Source organism: Haematobia irritans, chromosome 5, assembly GCF_050003625.1.
Source record: "Haematobia irritans isolate KBUSLIRL chromosome 5, ASM5000362v1, whole genome shotgun sequence".
NCBI lineage: Eukaryota > Metazoa > Arthropoda > Insecta > Diptera > Muscidae > Haematobia > Haematobia irritans.
The window spans coordinates 72,131,197-72,152,519 of record NC_134401.1 but is presented as its reverse complement, the minus strand read 5'-3'; the positions used below and the strand labels follow the sequence as shown (position 1 = coordinate 72,152,519).

Sequence of the window (21,323 nt, the reverse complement as noted above, 5' to 3'; positions counted from 1 at the left end):
AGTCTGACTCCAATTAGTGGTGTAACTTTTCCTCTTACTAAATCGGATCTAATGATAGATTTCGATGCACCAGTATCCAACGTCAAAGTTCGCTTGTATCCATTAATACCACCCACAATAGTCAAATTGTTATTTTTCTGTTGAACTATTGCTATACACATTGTGGGGCCACCACATGTGGGAGCCAGCTCTTGCAATGATGAAGATTTATCTGGAGGATCCGTAGGACCATCGAGATTTTCAACAACCGTCACATCAGCCGCTTCAATCGAGTCATCAGGAATGTCCTCTTCAGAGATATCGGTGACTCTCGCAATAACCATAGGTTCAACTTTGGTGAGTTCTGAGGCAGTAGAAGGCTCCTCACGCATAGGGTATCTATCCATGTCTTCAACTTTGGTATCTCCCTCGACTTCGCAAGAGGATCCGCTTACTTCTGATTCAGACAGAGGCTTTTCCATTTCTGAATCCTTTAGCTGATCGTTTTTATACACCTTCATTTGGATATAATGAAAGCCATAACATACACGGCCCTGAGACTTTGCTAGATGTGGCAAAGACTGAGTGTTCAATATAAACACTGCATGCCGTCTTCGCCCATCCACTTCATCCAAACGGCCAACCTTCCAATCAACTGTTGGAAGATCTGGATTGCATTGTTTCAGTCTATTTAAAATAGATTCAGGGTCAAGAGGGTTTGCAGGTATCCACGCATGTGCTCTAGGTCTAGCCGGTATGTCTTTCTTCTCGACTAACTCTAGAGCAGCTCCTTCCCAAACTTCTCCAATTAGTATCAGAGCAGCTCTAAAACATTCTATAGACATCTGGTCCTCAAATGCGACTAGCTTAAATCGTCCTTGATACCAACCAGCCTCTTGGAGGATCTGGGCCGGGAAACTTTTCCAGCACCTGTGAGTAGACGCCAGACAAATCATTCTCAATTTCCCCCCATTTTTGCTTTGGAACCATACCGTCCAATGCACCTTTATTAATGATAGCCATCACAAGGCTGTCTTTAGCAACTGAGGCAAACGATCGTTGATCCCTTTTGGAGGATGGCAGCTCATCCGGTGATCGTTCCCTTTTTCCAGCCTCAAGAATTCCTTGAGCCCATTTTAAGGAATCGCTTTGTTTAGCCGACAGCGTGCTTGGGTCGACTTATCCTAATTTCTTTAGGATAAACAAAGCATTTCTGCGTTCCTTGAATCTCTTTCGTGAGGGATTACCTCCTTTTGATGCCGTTACCTTGGAAAAGGTTCGACTTGTCAAATTGTCGCCACCTGTCGACCCGTCTACAGATCGACTAATTGGGCCTAACTCTTGGTCATTGCCCAAATTTATAACTCCAGTCGATACCACTGGGCACTGAAGTTAGCAACCCAGTGGATGTCTTTGAATTTCTCTGCATGGTGGCCTAATATCCCACCACACTTGAAATTCGTAGTAGGTACTTATTACGATGATTTTATCCGCTATTAAAAAACACGTCCGTTCCGTTAGACGGTTGAATAAAGAGCAATTGGCTACCTATTCCGCAATTGATTTCTGGCATCCAACCCAGTAGAATCGGCGATTCACGTTCTCCGCAGTTTTGGTTATTCCCAAGTGACCTCCACTTGGACCATTGTGAAATTCCGTCAAAACATCCTTTACCTTGGAATCTGGCACGATTATAAAGTTTCGGCTATACCCTGCCATCTTCACTTTCCCACTTACGTTGCAGGGTTCCATTGACCAGACATAGATTGTCCCATTGAGCCCAGTATGATTTCATAAGTGGACTTTCGGCTGCGTTGTCTTTCTTGCTAGGTTTCTTATCTTCTTCCTTTGCTGAAACAATTTTCTTCAAGATTGGATCTTTGCGCTGTTCTGTTGGCCAGTCCACTCCAGATTCTATGTGTAACAGCCGGACATCAACGATTTCTTCCTTATGTTCAGCTTTCGAGCAGTGTGTGCACTCGACATTACAAGGTCGACGTGACAAGGCGTCAGCGTTACCATATTTGCCACCTTTTCTATGCTCGATACTGAAATCATAGCTTTGGAGTCTTTCTATCCAACATGCCAGTTGAGCTTCCGGATTCTTGAATTGGAGCAACCATCGTAGGGCTGAGTGATCAGTTCTGAGCAAGAAATGCTGTCCATACAAGTATTTATGGTAATGTTTTACGCTCTCCACGACAGCTAGCAACTCTCTTCTCGTTACGCAATAGTTCTTCTATCTGTTGGGACAACACACCTCCCATTCCGAACGCGCTAGCATCTGTATCCAAAACAAAATTTTCACCAGGAATAGGATATGCCAGGACAGGAGCAGAATATAAAAGTTCCTTGATAATGGAAAGACTCCTCCTATTCCTTGTTCCACTGGACACCAAGGAAGCTGCGCAATTCATGGAGATTTTTGGGACGTGGCCAATTTTTACTGCTTGAATTTTGTCTTCATCGGTGGATATGCACTTAACTTCTCGCTGGAAAAGCGAGCATTTCTTAGCGTTAAGTCGTAGACCAGCGGCTGATAGTTGCTGGATTACATCCTTTAAGTTCTTAAGGTGCTCGTCAAATGTTTTGCCCATCACTATTACATCGTCGAGGTATATCAAGCAGGACTTCCAATGCAACCCCTTTAGTACCCGCTCCATCAATCGCTCGAAGGTCGCCGGAGCATTGCAGATCCCGAATGGCATTACATTGAATTGCCAAAGACCGCCATTAACACCAAAAGCTGTATTTTCTTTGTCTTTCTCTGCGATCTCCACTTGCCAATAGCCACTCTGCAAGTCAAGCGTGGAAAACCATGTTGTTCCCGCTAGTGTGTCCAACGTGCCATCAATGCGTGGAAGTGGATAACTGTCTTTCTTGGTGACATCATTATCTATCTGTAGTTCACGCAAAATCGGGTGCTTCCATCTTTCTTTTTGACTAGTACAACTGGTGAGCACCAAGGACTTGATGATGGCTCGATCACACCACTTTCTGCCATTTCCTTTACGAGCTTATGAACCTCGTCTCGTTTTGACAGTGGAACACTTCTTGGGGCCTGTTTTATTGGTCTTTGCTCTGTAGTATTTATTCCATACTTCACCACAGATGTTCTTCCTTGATTTCTCTTCTCAAAAGCAAAGGCAGAGGCGTTTTTCCATAACAATTGCTTGGCCTTATTTTTCTCAGACGGTGATGGATGACGTGTCCAAACTTCGACACAACCTTCCAGATGTTTCTTCGCTGTTACATGTACCTTTGAAGAGTTGCTTTTCAAATTGACTATTGCCTCGGCAGGAGTACATTTGCCAATGTCAGAAAATTTTCCAATATGCTCTTGATGGTCAGATAAATTCAAAACTCGAACTGGTATAATTCCCTCTTCATTTGTTGTTACCAGGGCATTTACTATCAAGATGTTGTTGTTTTTGTTTTCTGCTGGTTCAACAAGCCACAATTTAACGACTTCACAATCTCCATTCATAGTAACCCATATAATTGCTTCAGCATTTGGTGGTATTGACTCCGCTCCAATTATAACTTCGTCCACTATATCGGCCACAATGAATTCATAATTAACGGATTTGTTTGCAATGGTTAACTTTACAGGAACCTTTCCATATACAATTGCGGGTTCACCGGTAGCCGTGCGTAGTCTGACTCCAATTAGTGGTGTAACTTTTCCTCTTACTAAATCGGATCTAATGATAGATTTCGATGCACCAGTATCCAACGTCAAAGTTCGATTGTATCCATTAATACCACCCACAATAGTCAAATTGTTATTTTTCTGTTGAACTATTGCTATACAGATTGTGGGGCCACCACATGTGGGAGCCAGCTCTTGCGCCGCTGAACTAGCTCGATTTAGTTTAAATGTGAATCACTGGACTGTGTGTTCACCCAGATATGGCTATTATTTGGTGGTGAAGGCGATTTCGATTTTGATCGCTTACGACGTGCTTTGCATTCACGAGCAACATGTCCAGGTTTATCACAGTTATAGCACTTTATTCTGGATTTAGTTGTCTCCTGCTTTATTTCTTGCATTGCCTGCTTAACGGCTTCTTCCACTGAATCAATCACGGAATTTGATTCATCTTGCTCGGTCTCCACTCTGCGTACCTTGTGAATTTGAGGTCGTGCCAACAATCTCGCAGTTTCTTGTGCTAGTGCAAATGTTACTGTTTCTGCGAATGTAGCCTTTTGTGACGCATATGTTGCACATTTTATATCATTAGGACAAAACTGAAAGGCACTGCTAGAAGCCTGATATCTAATGAGTCTTCAATAAGGGATATTGCCACTCGTCTAAAATCTGCCGTAAAAGACCAGTCGACTGAAGTTCTATCTGCAAAAATTATGAATGTAAAGCAGGGGAACAAATCGGCAAATATGTTTATAGTGAACTGGAGGAACTCACAAAGGCTCTCTCTGCAGCATACATATCTGATGGTTTATCCCAAGAATTGACAGAGAAGTATGCAACCCCAACGGCTGGAAAGTCTTTGACGAAAAATGCGTCAAACGAAAGGGTTCGCCTCATAATTGCTGCAGGCAACTTTAGTAATATGAATGATGCGGTATCAAAATTTGTTAATACTTGTACCGAATCTTCATCAGTAAGCGACGTAAGGTATTATAACACAAATTGGCGTGGACAAGGATATAGCCGTGGGCGCGGTAACAATCAAGCCCGTAGATATAGATGCAATTCAAAAAAATATGGAAAGATGGATTTTACATTCATTGGACTTTTTCGGACATTTCTAGGAAGAGTTAAAAAGCAAAAGTGGGTATAGGACATTACCTCGGAGATAGGAGAATTCCCCCGCAAAGAGGGCAGAGGCGTAGGTCATCTAGTTAATGAGATAAAGGGGGGCACATTCATTTAAATTCTAATAACTACAAAACCGTTCTGGGGCATACACCCAAAGAAATTTGTTAGTAGGGACAGCAGAAAAGTCTGCTAAAACAGCAGAAAGTCTGCTGAAAAAGGGACAGCAGTCACTGTTTGCTGAAATAGCAAACATTTTTTTAAGCTCGATTACACAAAACATGTTTTATTTTGGCTAAAACAAATAAAATGTCAACTAAGGAGCTATCCTAACATAATTAAAACAATATTTTATGGATATCTATAGTATTTGACCAAAAATCTGAATATTTATCGAATTGAGGCATAACAGCAAACAAAATGTTTGCTGATCGTATTTAGGAGATTGTAGGTATATTACAGTGCAAAAATATACCAAAAACTACTTTTGGTTCTTTAATATGTTTTGGGGAAAATTTATAACCTAAAAATTTTATAAATTGTAGTTCACTTGGCCCTGAAGTACAAAAATATAACAGCAGACATCGACTGCTGTTTTTAGCAGACTTTTTTCTATGAGTGTAGTTTTTAAACAAATTTAATTGATTCTATTAGCTTTAGGGGCGTAGAAGACTATTCTGCAGATTCCATGAGCGTAGCTGGGCTTTAAATCTGAGGGGGGTCAATTATATTTAGGCCAATTTTGTGGGTCGATTTTCGAGTATTTCGAGGAAGAATTAAAAGGCAAAAGTGGGTATAGCACATTAGCCCCAAGCCAGGAGAATCCTTTCTCCTAAATGCCAGAGGTGTAGGTCATCTAGTTAACGAGATAAAAAGGGGGACATTAATGTATTTTCTAACAGCTAAAAGTCATTGCTGGGGCATAGTTTTTACAAAATTTTAATTGATTCTATTAGCTTTAAGGGTGTAGAAGACTATTCTGGAGATTCCGTGAGCGTAGCTGGGTTTTAAGTCTGAGGGGGTCAATTATATTTAGGCCAATTTTGTGGGTCGATTTTCGAGCATTTCTAGGAAGAGTTAAAAGGCAAAAGTGGGTATAGCACATTAACCCCAAGCCAGGAGAATCCTCTCTCCCAAATGCCAGAGGCGTAGGTTATCTAGTTAACGAGATAAAAAGGGTTACATTAATGTATTTCCTAACAGCTAAAAATCATTGCTGCGGCATAGTTTTTACACAATTTTAATTGATTCTATTAGCTTTAAGTGTGTAGAAGACTATTCTGGAGATTCCATGAGCGTAGCTGGGTCTTAAGTCTGAGGGGGTCAATTATATTTAGGCCAATTTTATGGGTCGATTTTCGAGCATTTCTAGGAGGAGTTAAAAGGCAAAAGTTGGTATAGCACATTAACCCCAAGCCAGGAGAATCCTCTCTCCCAAATACCAGAGGCGTAGGTTATCTAGTTAACGAGATAAAAAGGGGGACATTAATGTATTTCCTAACAGCTAAAAATCATTGCTGGGGCATAGTTTTTACACAATTTTAATTGATTCTATTAACTTTAAGTGTGTAGAAGACTATTCTGGAGATTCCATGAGCGTAGCTGGGTTTTAAGTCTGAGGGGGGTCAATTTTAAAATTTTATCTTTTCAACGAAAATTCGCAAAAAAGTTGTTGCTAATATGTTGAGAAATTGTTTCTAACGTGTTGAATTCTGATGTTGAGAGTAATGTCTGTTTTTTGTTGAGAACGCGATTTTCTCAACAATTTCTCAAATTGGATTTTAAGGTAATTCTTTGAAAAAATGTTTGAAAGCGTATTCAATATACGCATTTCTCCAATGCTTGTGTTTATTGGGAGGGCACAAATATGCAAAGATAATCGAATTCTATTGCAAAACACCAAAAACCTCAAAAAATATATATTTATTTCAAGTATTCTACATAAAAAGCCAAAAATACAAGTAAATTTTATATGCAGAATTATTAGCACGCGCACAGCGTTATACGGAGGCAAACATGTATATGAAGAAGCGTTCATATTACAAGATTATTTGTACAACATTTTGGGGATGGCATATAATGAGCCGTCCAGAGTATAAGTTTATCCAGTATTGGGATTCTGTATTTCTTCACGATAATCGCATCGTTTACGTTGTCTACGAAAAAACGTGTTTGCACTAACGATCGTGTCATTCTGTAACTAATCTGTAGCAACCCAATAAACACAGGATGAGCGTTTTTCAAATGCAACAACTTTTCAGTTTGAGGGTAAATATAATTTTCAACATAAATTCAACTTGACTTGAAATAGCTCATCTTCAATACATTTTCAAATTGTTTGCGAATTACTTCCAATTTGCAAAAATATTGACGAAATCTTTGAAAAGGTGTTGAAGTTAATATGAGAAAACTTTGACAAAACACTACCCTAAAATGCAACGAAAAAACCATGTGGTTTTCAATACTTATTTGTGCAACGAAGTTCGTGGTCAATTGCAAGAAATAAAAAAAATGGAAAATTTTAGACATATAACCAAATTTTAGACATGTAACCAAATAGTAATAAAAATAGGTAAGTGAAAATAAAAAATGAAATAAAACTTTAAGGAAGTCACTAAATTTATATCTCTGTGCAGAAAACTAAAATTATGGATTCTACGTTCTTGAAAACATTAAAAGCTGGCCAATGAAAAATGGTGGAAAATAAACTGAAACTGCTTCAAATAGTTTATAATAATTGGTACGTCAATATGAAAAATTAAATCAACACTTTAAAGAAGTCACTAAATTTATATCTCTGTGCAGAAAACTAAAATTATGGATTCTACGTTCTTGAAAACATTAAAAGCTGGCCAATGAAAAATGGTGGAAAATAAACTGAAACTGCTTCAAATAGTTTATAATAATTGGTACGTCAATATGAAAAATTAAATCAACACTTTAAAGAAGTCACTAAATTTATATCTCTGTGCAGAAAACTAAAATTATGGATTCTACGTTCTTGAAAACATTAAAAGCTGGCCAATGAAAAATGGTGGAAAATAAACTGAAACTGCTTCAAATAGTTTATAATAATTGGTACGTCAATATGAAAAATTAAATCAACACTTTAAAGAAGTCACTAAATTTAAATCTCTTTGCAGAAAACTAAAATCTTTGGATGCTACATTCTTGCAAACAATAAGAAGCTGGCTAATGAAAAATGAGTGGCTTATCGACAAGAAAAAGTTTCCAGAAACATTACAAGTGCAACCAATTAAAATTGTTAAAAACAACAAATTGTTGAAATCAACAGCTTCTGGATGAAAATGTGCATCACATCGTCAGTTTAATTCATATGCTATTATCAGTTTAAAATTGATATTTTGTGAATTCCTTCTGCTGGAAATCAATTCTAACACGTGGTTCAGTACGTTCCTAATTTCAAATTGCCCGCATGTTAATAAAAGGAAGGAACCAAAAGGAAGGAAATCGAATTATCAATGCAAAAGTGTTTACTAATAATGTTTAAGATATTTAAAGTTTTGTTGTTTGTTTGTTTTTTTTTCTTATTTGTTGATATGTTTAATAAGATTATTATTTATCAATTGGTATTGTAGTGTATTATGTAGTGTAGTGTGTTATTATATATTTTATTTTGATGAAAATGAATAAATTATACAAAATTCTTAGAATTTTGCCTTTGACTTTCAATTTGAAGTGGGGATATCATTCATACAAATTTAGGTTGAAAAGCATTTGCAACGATGTTAATTTTGAATTTGACTCGCATCGAAAATTGTTTGACAAATTATTGAGTAGCGATGCATTTCAATTTGAGGATAACACTTGAGATATTATTGCTAATGTGTTGAATTTCACTGTTGAGGGTAATGTCTGTTTTTTGTTGAGAACGCGATTTTCTCAACAATTTCTCAACTTGAATATTACCCTAATCCTTTGAAAAAATGTTTGAAAATTTGTTGAAATTTAGCATTTTTCAAACGTTTGTGTTTATTGGGAACTGCTGTTTAAGCTGCGTTTCGATTGGCATGACAAAAACAGTTTGCAAAATTGTTTGGATATTTAAAAGAAATACACAAAGCCGGAAGAGAAAAAAAATTATATGAAATTCCCTTTAATTTAAGACCATTTAAGGCAGTTCCGCCCGACAAAATTCTGAGAACAGCTTAGTACCTTCGGATTTTTAAAATATTGCTGAAAACTCTTTTGTAATAGAGAAGGGATCCATTTTTTTCTATTAAAACTAACCGACATAATTAAAGACGCTATTTTGCATGAATGAAATTTTCTGCTCATAACGTCAATTTATTAGAGAAAACAAACAACCAAAAAATCTTCGTTGTTTACTTAACGATGTATTTATTGTTATCTGCACAGAAAACAACACAGCTGATTTTAACGATTGCAAATATAGTTTAAAACGTCTACCGAATAGCTTTGATGTTATTTTTCTTTTTATCCCATCACACAAAAATTTTTTTTCTGATTCAATCACGAAATTAATTGATCCAATTAATTTTTAATTGAAATGTCTTCAATCACAGAAATGATAGTATCAATTAAAAAATTAATTGAAGGTCAATTAAAAAAATAATTGATCCAATTAAAAATTTAATTGATACTATTATTTTTGTGATTGATTTTTGTTTCAATTAAAAAAATTGTTGAATCAATTAAATTTTTAATTGAATATTTTTTAAAATTCAATTAAAATTTTAATTGGAAAAATTTTCGTGAAATTTTTTGTGTGATCTTAACGGTGCGATTCATCGTTAAAATTGAATACAGAATCCCACTACAGACGACAGTAATCGAGTCAAAAATATTGACCACACTTTTAAGTTATGTCCGATATTATAATCGATACTGCCACTTGTTAATGTGATCGACAACACATTTATCGGTTTTTTAGTCATTCTGTACAACAACATTCCGTCCTGATAAACTTATAATTGGACGCGGTATAATGCACATGTTAAAAATGTTATAATGCACATTACAAAAAGTTGTACAACTAATCTTGTAATATGAACGCTTCTTCATATACATGTTTGCCTCCGTATAACGCTGTGCGCGTGCTAATAATTCTGTATATAAAATTCAATTACTTGTATTTTTGGCTTTTTATGCAGAATACTTGAAATTAATATATATTTTTTGAGCTTTTTGGTGTTTTGCAATAGAATTCGATTATCTTTGCATATTTGTGCCCTAGGTTACAATCATGTGAAAAGCGGTGCCAACTTCAGGAGACAAAATTTGGACAATCAAATATTTACTAGTGCCGTTCAGACGCCACAGATTTGTCTAATGTCGTGCGAAATTACCATTGCCCATAAAAAATGCATACTTTGCTCATGAAATTTTGTTGAATCATAATAGAAGACCTATACAAAACAACTACATAAACAATATTACAATATTAGCTTCATTAGCAAAGATAAAGTATATTTATTCTACTGGGTTGGCATTCGCATTAAAATGTAGGGTTGGTAAAGGGCGGCAAAATGCTATAATTATACCTCCGTCCTTGTTTTGCACATTGGATATATTGAAATGTTACAAAAACAAAAGGGCGGCATGATGCTCTATATTGCCATCCTTGTCTTTTACGTTTAAAGTTATATTAAACTTCACGCAGTATCAAAAGCGCGTAATTTTAATAATTTTCTTCTTACTTGGCATCTACACCGTGTATGAACTCTGGTGACAATAGTTCTGTTCGCGAACATTGTTAGCAAAAATGATCGAGTAGAAATATGAAACTTTCAACAATAAAATATATATAAAATAAATGATTCAAGGATAATAATATATAGATTCGATAAAATCATGACTAAGCAAACACGAATATTATTGGTACACATATGAAATCTATGTTAAAAAAAAATTGCCGCTATAGAGTACTGAAAAAATATTTTAGCGCTCCTTGACTTTTCTCCGTTCACAGATGAGTTACGCTCATGGGGCGTTCACTGCGGGATGCTCCTCGAGGGCAGCTACCTACGTATACCCACTTTAGTTCGTTGTCGTGGGGTGTAAATAGGTGAAAATCGGTGTTGAAAATAGTTGAAATTGTAACAAAAAGTACTTTTACCCCCTTGATTTTTCTCTTCTCACAGATGAGGTACGCCCATGGGGCTTTCATTGGGGATGCTCCAAGCGTGCAGCTACCTAAGTATACCCACTTTAGTTCGTTGTCGTGGATTGTAAATAGGTGAATATCCATATCGAAATTTTTGATAAAATTACTTAGCAGCCTTTTAAAATTGAAATAAGCTACGTTTATGGAAATATAATGGTAGCTTTCTTCCCAATCTTGGCTTTCTATTTATTTCAAAATTTAAAAGAAATTGTATCCATAATGTGTTCAAAAGCGGACATAAAAGTTTATTTGAACCCCCCTGATTTCTTCTCTCACAGATGTCCTACGCCCATGGGTTACCAACGTGTACCCCCTCTGGTTCGTTCTCGTCTATCAGAAATAGCCAAAAAGAGGCTTGAACAGTTTAGGCATATAATTGGGTTTTAACTCACTCTATTTTAAAGTCGTAAATATAAAATAATTAACAAAATATGTTCATATTTGATTGCATTTAGTCTATCAGCAACAAATCACGACGAAATTTGGTTGATTTTTTGCGAATTTTCGTTGAAAAGATAAAATTTTAAATTGACCCCCCTCAGACTTAAAACCCAACTACGCTCATGGAATCTCCAGAATAGTTTTCTACACCCTTAAAGCCAATAGAATCAATTAAAATTTTGTAAAAACTATGCCCCAGCAATGATGTTTAGCTGTTAGAATATACATTAATGTCCCCGTTTTTATCTCGTTAACTAGATCACCTACGCCTCTGGCATTTGGGAGAGAGGATTCTCCTGGCTTGGGGCTAATCCTATACCCTCTTTTGCCTTTTAACTCTTCCTAGAAATGCTCGAAAATCGACCCACAATATTGGCCTAAATATAATTTACCCCCTCAGACTTAAAGCCCAGCTACGCTCATGGAATCTCCAGAATAGTCTTCTACGCCCTTTAAGCTAATAGAATCAATTAAATTTGTTTAAAAACTATGCCCCAGAACGGTTTTATAGTTATTGGAATTTACATGAATGTGCCCCCCTTTATCTCATTAAATAGATGACCTACGCCTCTGCCCTCTTTGCGGGGGAGTTCTCCTATCTCCGAGCTAATGCACTATACCCACCTTTGCTTTTTAACTCTTTCTAGAAATGCCAGAAAAAGTCCAATGAATGTAAAATCGATCTTTCCATATATTTTTGAATTGCATCTATATTACTCTAAATAACTTTTTGCTCAAACTTATGTTAAGTATACACGCATTTTCGTTCAGAAAATGTGTAATGAAGCAAAATATATTTAATTTGTTGCAAAAAAGTCTTATGGTGTTTTCTTTTCTGAAAAAAGTGCTTTGCCGTCATTTTGTCTGTACAGAATGCGCATTTTTAAAATGTTACCAGCAACCTAAAAAATGCTATCATTTCAGCGGGCAGAAAAGAATTCAAAGAAGGAAACAGGGCAATCGCAGCACTCTCGTTTGTTGGCAGTGCTGAAAATGCCCGTAACTTGCTTCTATGCGTGGCACTATTTTCACAACAGAATTCGAAGCCTTTTCGCACTTTTGTCTGTTTTTTTAGAAAAGAACTTAAAAAGTACGTTTTCCGGGCAAAATGCAAAAAAAGTGCGCATTTTTTATAAGAAAAGAAAACGCCATTAAATTCGCAACAAAAAATGCAAAAAAATTAAAGTGGTTTGTGTCTTCGCTAAAACAACTTTAACTTCACACCCTTCAAACGTGGCCAAAGCTACCGCGGTAATTATAGAGGTTGTGGCGCGTACAATAATAATGTACGAGTAGTCATTGACGAAGGTAATCATTCGGAAAACTGGAGTCATCCCTTGGGGGAACAATAGTCCAAAAGTCCAAAATTTTCAAAGTAAACATAAGTCAGAGCATTTTCGTACAAGTAAAAGAAAATATTGAGAACAACTTTCTTACATTCTTAGTGGACACTGGTGCTGACATATCCCTATTAAAACAATTTAATAGGAAATATCGTCAAATAGATCGGACCAATACTACAATTATAAGTGGCATTGGTCAAGGAACAATTAAATCGTTGGGATCGATACAGTTAGATATTCGAATAAACAAATTTTTAATACCTCATGAATTTCAAGTTGTACCAGAAAATTTCCCTATACCTTGCGATGGTATTCTGGGAATAGATTTTATTAAAAGATATAACTGTATTTTGGATTTCAATGAAAATAATGATTGGTTTATTATAAGACCTGATAACATCAATTGCAATATTCAAGTCCCCATAACATTTTCAGACATAACCAAAATATTTTGCTACCGGATCGGTCCGAAATAATTAGAAAAGTATATTTAACAACGACCGAAAAAGAGTTATTGGTAATCAATCAAGAACCTCAACCAGGAATCTTTATTGCCAGCACTATTTTAAATGCCAAAAACACTTTCGTTCGTTTACTCAACTGAAAATGTTATGTTTAATATCAAAAGCATTGCAACTGAAAGTTTGTCAAATTATGACGTAATAAATCTAAGATCATTAAAAAATGAGAGAAAACAAGAAATTCTTTCAAAAATTGATAAAAATTGTCCAAAAGAATTTAAAAATATCTTACTTTCACTATGTTCTGAATATACTGATGTTTTTGGTTTAGAAACAGAACCAATAACAATAAATAATTTCTATAAGCAGAAAATTAGACTAAAGGACCACGACCCCGTTTATATTAAAAATTATAGAATTCCTCAAACACACAGAGCAGAGATAAATGAACAGATAAATAAATTAGTAAAGGATGGGCTGGTAGAACCATCCATATCTGAATACAATAGCTCACTTCTTCTTGTGCCGAAAAAAGCACTACCTAATTCCAATACAAAACGAAGACGGTTGGTTGTTGATTATCGCCAAATTAATAAAAAAGTATTGTCGGATAAATTTCCTCTACCGAGGATCGAGGACATTCTGGATCAACTTGGCCGTGCCAGGTATTTTTCATGTCTAGATTTAATGTCCGGATTTCATCAAATAGAACTTGATGAAGAATCTAGAGATATAACATCATTTTCAACCGACAAAGGTTCGTATCGGTTCACCCGATTGCCGTATGGGTTAAAGATTGCTCCAAACTCTTTTCAGCGTATGATGACACTTGCGTTTTCAGGGCTTGAACCTACAAAAGCTTTTCTTTACATGGATGACTTGATAGTAATTGGGCGTAATGCAAATCACATGCTGAAAAATTTAAAGAACGTTTTTGCACAATGCCGGAAATACAACCTAAAACTTCATCCAGACAAATGCTCATTCTTTTGAACGGAAGTCAGTTTCCTGGGACATTTATGCACGGATAAGGGTATTTTACCAAATAAAAGTAAAAACTAAATTATTAAAAATTATCCAGTGCCGACGGACGCCGACAGTGCCCGACGATTCATTGCATTCTGCAATTATTATCGAAGATTTGTAAAAAACTTTTCGTTTTATTCTAGACATATTACTCGCTCAACTTAAAAAAAAAATATTCATATAATCTCATGTGTAGAAAATTTTATTTATGCAGCGGTATGTATACAATATTTATACCCTTCACCACTACTGTGGTACAGGGTATAATACGTTTGGGCATTTGTATGTAACGCCAAGAAGGAAATGTCTGAGACCCATCGTTTAGTATACCGATCGTCTTAGAATTAAATTCTGAGTCGATTTAGAGATGTCCGTCTGTCTGGCTGGCTGTCTGTCTGTCCGTCCGTCTGTCTGTTCATGTATTTTGGTGCGCAAAGTACAGGTCGCAGTTTAAGTCCGATCGTCCTCAAATTTGGCATAGGGTCGTTTTTTGGGACAAAGACAATCGCTATTGATTTTGGTTCAGATTTAGATATAGCTGCCATATATATTTATCCCCGATCTGGTCATAATTGGCGTGTTTATCAACCGATGTTCTTCAAATTCAGTACATCCGAATATTTTATGAGTCTCGAAAAACTTGCAAAATATCAGCTAAATCGGTTCAGATTTAGATATTGCTCCCATATATATCTTTCGTCCGATTTAGACTCATATGACCACAGAGGCCAAAGGTTACTACCGATTTTCGTGAAAATTTGCATAAAGAGTAGAATTGGCATTCTACCAATGCTTGGTAAATTTGATTAAAATCGGTTCAGATTTAGATATAGCTCGCATATATATCTTTCGTCCGATTTGCACTTATATGGCCTCAAAAGCCAGAGTTTTGCCGTGATTTAGTTCAAATTTTGCACAAGGAGTACATTTAATAGTATCGATAAATGTACCAAATTTGGTTGAAATCTGTTCAAATTTAGATATATCTCCCATATATATATCTTTCGTCCGATTTGAACTTATATGGTCTCAAAAGCCAGAGTTTTGCCGTGATTTGGTTCAAATTTTGCACAAGGAGTACGTTTAACAGTATCGGTAAGTGTGCCAAATTTGGTTGAAATCGGTTCAGATTTAGATATAGCTCCCATATATATGTTTCGCCCGATTTATACTCAAACTCCCACTTACGAGAAATTTTGCAGAGATAACAGAATTATTATTCTAACTATGCATGTCAATTTTAGTCGAAATCGGTTCAGATTATATATAGCTCCCGTTATATGTACACCAGAGTTGGGAAAATATGGTAGACTATTTCATATTTTAAACCCATTTTCAATGGGATTTTCCTCCAATTGACTGCATAGTTTCCACGGACAATATATTTAATATGATATTTAAGTGTGTCAAGTTTGATCTAATTTGGTTCAGAATTAGATAAAGCCTCCATATATTCGTTTTTCCGGTTTATACAAATATGGCCAAAATTCCCACACTTTACACAAAATTCTGTGATAATTTCCCCATATCTTAATCATATCCTACACACTGTAATGCCAGACTTTCCACAGAACGGTTGAGTTTTAAATAAGGCTCCAAGTCGCCCGACTTGACCAAATGATATATCACAACCCACACTTGACCACATATCTTGGCAAGATCCAACCAATATCCTTGTAAAATCATCACTGCTGAATAACAAAAATTGTAAATGTTACTCAAATTGTCCTATATCTCGAATACATAAGTATCGCCTGATAAATCATAAATGCTCTTTGTATAATTACATTAAAATTTCTCTCGCTTCATATTTCCTATATGTGTTTACTAACATTGTGTTTCATTCCAGGGCGTTAGCCGATTTCAATTTTAATTCTAGAGATTTTGTAGAAGTACAAAAAATTGTCTCCATTATAAGTATTTGTATCTGTTGGTCTACATGAGGGTGAAGGGTATAATATAGTCGGCCCCGCCCGACTTTAGACTTTACTTACTTGTTTTATAATATAAAATTGAGCCGACGGGCTTTTTGGGCAGCAAATAAATCAATGACTTCTTCAGTCGGCACATTTATTCGGCGATGAACCGACATTAATGCCAATCCATTGAGTCTACTGTCGCTAGTCGAATTTCTATGATACGTCTTTAATCTCTTCATTGTTGAAAATGAACGTTCGGATGAGCACGTAGTAACTGCAGGGATGGAAAATGCAGTACTATAGTACTTTTTTCAATACTTTTTCACCCCGGTCAGTACCGTAGTACCCCCGCGAAGGATTTAGTACCTTTTGTGTAGACATTTTTGAGTCGATATCAGATTTATGGTACGATGGATTTGACAAAATATTTTAATATTTTGAGAAAGTCTTTATCAACCTTATTTGCTAATAGTCTTTTACAAAAATCTCGATTTTGTAAAATATATAGTCAAAAACAGGATTTTATTGAACTTCAAGAATGTTTTAGTCGAAAAAAAGAATGCGATTCTATATTATCGATTTTTTATTTCGGTAGAAAATGTTGTCATTTTATGTCTATATAGAATTTTTTCAAAATTTTATTTTTATAGAAAATTTTGTCAACATTTTATTTCAATTGAAATTTTTGTAAAAATTTTATTTCTATGGGAAATTTTTGCAAAATTTTATTTCTATAGAAAAAATTTTGCAAATTTTTTTTCTGTAAAATTTTTTGCAAAATTTTATTTCTATAGAAAATTTTTGCAAAATTTTATTTTCTTTAAAAACCTGTCTCTTGACAATAATCTTCCACTGAAATTTTTGTTGAAATTTATTAAAAAGTACCTTTCCGCTCAAAAAATACCTTTTTTGTACTTTCTTAAAAATTGTATTTTTGACCAAAATTTTTGGAAATATCCCTTTATTGCACTCTCCAAGTGCTTCCATCGCTGAATTAGGTAGGTTCTTTTCGCAGTTTTGCGCCATTTCATTTACACATGTGTGTTTGGCTGTTTCGTTGTTGTTGCTATGGCCAAACAAAGCGAGTAATGTTCACAAAAAGAACAACAAACACACATAAAAAGCAGAAAGACATTTTCCAAAAATGAAATTTGTGGTGTGAGAACAAAAACAATTTGTTTTTTCGACCGTCGTTGACGGGCTTCTCAACTAGTATTCTATGATTTGTGCAAGTTTTATAGGTAAGCGTTTTTCAAAATAAAACCTCCAGCTTTTCTTCAATATCTTCGATAAGATTTTTCTATGCAGCTAAAAATATATATTTATTTATATAAAAATATTCATTCATTTCGGGGGGGGGGGGGGGGGGGTTTGACCCCCCTCATCCCTCCTAAATACGGCCTTGCGAACAAGAACTAATCGCCATCCATTGGGCAATTTAGCATTTCAGACCGTAAGTGTACGGAACACATTTCTGGGTCAAAACAGACCATAAGCCCTTGTCTTATCTGTTCTTCCTTAAAAATCCAAATTCGAAACTAACTAGAATACGATTGGATTTAGAGGAATATAATTTTTCTGTAGAATACCTCAAGAGAAAACAAAATGTTGTAACGGATGCTCTATCCCGCATTATTCTCAACGATTGGAGAGAACAAATTGACCAAACTAATAAAATAAATAAAGTTATGACCAGATCCGAGACTCGTCAAAATAGTAAAATTCTCACAGATAACAATATCCTTAAAAACCCTTTAAAAAAGCCCAATGTTTATGAAGTCATTAATTATAATGACGTTAAGAAATTCGTTAAATTAAAATTGTCCATAAGCCAGTCTTCTTTAAAACGTGGCAAAACAATTTTAAAACGAATGAATGTTGTGGATTTGTATGCTAATGGAAAATTTGATATTATTCAATTCTTCCACAGGATTGATAAAGAAGCCGGCATACTTAATATTACACAATTACAAATGGCACCAAGTGAACAAATATTTGAATTTGTTCCCTTTGAATATTTCAAAATAATGGGCAATAAGATTTTAAAAAACGTAAGTGTAGCGCTACTACCCATGGTGACCATCATAAACAAAAATAATGAAAAAGAAATAAAGGATATTTTGACGAGGTATCATGACGATCCTGTTTAAGGTGGTCATACGGGAATTACTCCGACATACGCCAAAATTAAAATGCATTTTTTCTGGAAAGGTATTGCCAGCTTTCAAAGGTTACCCGACATACAAAGGTTCCAATGACCCTGACGCCTACGCCACCAAACCCCTTTTTTTAGACAAGACAAAGTTCGTTTCTCATTTGCTTTTCGCTGTAAGGAAGTGTATTTGGAGGAAAAGTATATACTTTTTGTGATAAACGTTTATTCTTTTCCAGGATGTAAAAACAATTTCATAAAGACAAACTCAAAAAAAAAAAACATTGTTTTCTTGCTAATTGCATTTTCCCTGACATCTCTCTCACATCCACTAGGTTTTTTTAGTTCTCAACACCTTTTCCTGTAATACCAACAATGTAGAAGAAATTGTACGATTTTATAAATTTTTAATTTTTTTTTACCTTTCGCCTGGACGGAGAATCGAACCGCGGACCATGCACTTTGTAATCCAACACACTAACCACTGAGCTATGTACCTGTTATGGTCATCAATAGATAAATATCCATATAAGTTATATTTATATAGCATAGCTTGCGGCGCCCACGAACCGAATAAACAAAGTTTATTTAACAGAAACAAACATTTAGTTTGGCACCGTGGAGCAGTGGTTGCTATGTCCGACTTGCATGCCAAGGGTCGTGGGTTCGATTCCTGCTTCGACCAAAGTTTTTTTTTTGTTTTTTTTTTACATATATTCCAGATATGTTCGGAAGATTCCGAAAAAATTTTCAACATTACATTGTAGTATATTAAATTTTGAACTGTGAAATGTGTCTTATTAAAGACCTAAAGTCAGAACAGAACAGTGTTTGATATAAACGAAATGGACTGTGTTGTTGTTTCAAATTAACTTTTTTATTAAAAAAATAAAAATTTTGTAACAAACGAATTTTTTTGGTGATAAAAGTTTAAAATTTTCGAAGTAATTCAAAAAACTCTAACAAAAGAAAAACGTTTTCGGTACACGTTTTCCAAACGTTTTTTTTCTTTGCGTGTACTCGTTGATACCATTGGGCCTTTTCCGAAGTCCGAGCAAGGCAACGAGTGTGCTGTAACACTCATATGTGACTTTACAAAATACTTAGTTACTCTGCCAATACCGGACAAGAATGCAAAAACTGTTGCCAGGGCAATTTTTGAGTCTCATATAAAGGGTGGTTAAAATTTCAAGGGCCGATTTTGATTTTGAATAAAACACAAACTATTTAGGAAATTATTGTAATTTTATTTTATTATGATATATTGGTATTACTCAATTATGTATGGAACGAAATATAGGCCAAATGGGCGACGCGACATCGGTGGCACACCTTCATCCGATGGTCCAAATTTTCGATGACGCTGAGGCATAATGGAGGTTTTATCCCGTTAACGTGCCGAATTATCTCATCCTTTAGCTCTTGAATTGTTGCTGACTTATCGACGTACGCCTTTTCTTTCAAATAACCCCAAAGAAAAAAGTCCAACGGTGTCAAATCACATGATCTTGGCGGCCAATTGACATCGCCATTACGTGAGATAACACGGACATTGAATTTGTTGCGCAAAAGAGCCATTGTTTCGTTAGCTGTGTGGCAAGTGGCACTGTCCTGCTGAAACCACATATCGTCCACATCTATATCATCTAATTCGGGCCATAAAAAGTTCGTTATCATCTCACAATAGCGGACAACATTCACAGTAACTGCCTGACCGGCCTCATTTTGGAAAAAATACGGCCCCATGATGCCGCCAGCCCATAAACCGCACCAAACAGTCACTCTCTGTGGGTGCATTGGTTTTTCGACAATCACTCTTGGATTCTCATTCGCCCAAATGCGGCAATTCTGTTTATTGACGAATCCACTGAGGTGAAAATGTGCCTCATCACTGAAGATGATTTTCTTCGAAAATTGATCATCCACTGTTGCCATTTCTTGGAACCATTTAACACGTTGTTTGATTGTGTATCTCTCCATGGTTCAAATTGAGTAAGTCTGAAATAGAGAAATGTCATATAAAATTTGGACAAAACTTGGCGTTTAGGTGTGGTTCACATTCAACATCGGCCCTTACAATTTAACCACCCTTTACTAACATACGGGCCTATGAGAACTCTTGTCACTGACATGGGCACGGAATATAAAAATAGTTTGATTGAACATCTATGTAAATATTTAAAAAAATCACTCTTGGATTCTCATTCGCCCAAATGCGGCAATTCTGTTTATTGACGAATCCACTGAGGTGAAAATGTGCCTCATCACTGAAGATGATTTTCTTCGAAAATTGATCATCCACTGTTGCCATTTCTTGGAACCATTTAACACGTTGTTTGATTGTGTATCTCTCCATGGTTCAAATTGAGTAAGTCTGAAATAGAGAAATGTCATATAAAATTTGGACAAAACTTGGCGTTTAGGTGTGGTTCACATTCAACATCGGCCCTTACAATTTAACCACCCTTTACTAACATACGGGCCTATGAGAACTCTTGTCACTGACATGGGCACGGAATATAAAAATAGTTTGATTGAACATCTATGTAAATATTTAAAAGTGAATAATATAACGTCCACAGCCTATCATCACCAAACCCTTGGGACGGTAGAGCGAAGTCATTGGACTTTTAACGAATATGTAAGGTAATACATATCAGTTGAAAAACACGATTGGGATGTGTGGTTAAAGTATTTTACCTATTGTTCAGGTTAGAAGTGGCATGAAACTTAAAAAATGAAGAGAAAGGAGCGGTATGATACGAAAACAAAACGTACCAACTTTTAAAATAGGTGATTCTGTGCTCCTTAGAAATGAGGCAGTTCACAAATTAGATCATAAATATGTAGGACCATTTAGAGTAGAAGAGTTAGGTAGTAATGGGAATGTAATAATAAGAGTTAGCAATAGGAAACAGAATACTGTGCACAGTGATAGGTTAAAAATGTATAGAGATTAGAAAAAGGGCCCGAATATATAATTATATATGTTATAAGAATAATAATTAATAAAACTTCCGTGTAATTGAAATGTCAGCAACAGAATGAATATAATAATGTTTAATAATAATTTT

At 35.6% G+C, this 21,323-nt stretch overlaps 1 protein-coding gene and 1 long non-coding RNA gene across 2 annotated transcripts in view; one reads left to right on the top strand and one right to left on the bottom strand.

Annotated features, from left to right (window-relative positions):
- Elk (Eag-like K[+] channel) overlaps window positions 1-21,323 on the bottom strand; it is a 1,103,641-nt gene that overhangs the window by 882,266 nt on the left and 200,052 nt on the right. The window lies entirely within an intron of this gene.
- Window positions 7,720-8,433, top strand: LOC142241266 (uncharacterized). The gene is made up of 2 exons (XR_012723552.1): window positions 7,720-7,837; window positions 7,903-8,433. It is a non-coding gene; the product is annotated as an uncharacterized LOC142241266 (long non-coding RNA).